Source organism: Elephantulus edwardii, unplaced genomic scaffold, assembly GCF_000299155.1.
Source record: "Elephantulus edwardii isolate Elephantulus edwardi_28Jun2011 unplaced genomic scaffold, EleEdw1.0 scaffold00236, whole genome shotgun sequence".
NCBI classification, from domain to species: Eukaryota; Metazoa; Chordata; class Mammalia; order Macroscelidea; family Macroscelididae; genus Elephantulus; species Elephantulus edwardii.
This window is the reverse complement of record NW_006399986.1, coordinates 3,414,889-3,415,866: the sequence shown is the minus strand read 5'-3', so window position 1 is coordinate 3,415,866 and position 978 is coordinate 3,414,889.

The window sequence follows — 978 nt, the reverse complement described above, 5'->3', positions numbered from 1 at the left end:
CCCCTTCTAAACCCAGCCTGGACTTTTGGTAGTTCTCTGCTGATGTGCTGTTCCAGTCGTTTTTTGGATAATCTTCAGTAAAATCTTGCTTGCATGTGAAATCAGTGAAATTGTTCTGTAGTTTCCACATTATCACACTTGTTTTAATTTTCAGCTATTCAATCATAAAGGTCCAGTTGTTTCACAAAGCCAGTTTGTGATGGACTGCATTCCACTTATGCTGTATATAGTTTGATTTATATATAAATTGCCCCATTTTCTGGCCACCTATGCTCCCAGCTTAATATTTGCAGGATTTAATGAGTTATATACCTGGTGCCCACCTCACTTCAGTCACTGCCATTTGGTGGCAAAGTGGACCTCTTACTGTTGAAGGAGAGAGAGGTGTGTGTGCTCAGTCCCGAGATTCTCGCTGTCCTGTTCGAGTCCAGAGCTGCACCATTCACAGTACTCTGCAAGAGCATCTCCTTTTGGACACCTCCCCACCTCCCAAGTCATACTGGTTTTTTTATAATTTCTGTAGGGAAGAGGCTTGTGACCAGTACTACTAATCTTGAGTACAGTTTTTGCTTTTTTGTCCACGAGTAAATTAATGTCTACTCTTAAATGCCTTTTATCTACTCTCATTTTTTCTGGGGGGAAAAAAATCATATGTCAGTCCTAGCAGATGTTGCATGTAAATTGTTACTTAGCAATGACTACAACTCAGATGATTAAGACTTTTATAACAGAAAGCTCTGCTATGGTTTAATTTTTATATACAATTATGACAATTAGCACATTGTAAGAATATAAACCTTTGCTTTTTAATATTTTTACTATTTATCATTGTTTATCATACCTTCATTGCTCTCATAATGTAAATACTATACATTGAGCAAATTAAATATCAGATTTTTTATTACCATAGTTCATGTTAATAGTGAGACTTTTTAGGTGTTTAGAGATTTTTTTTTGTTAACCTAAATGCAAAAAGTA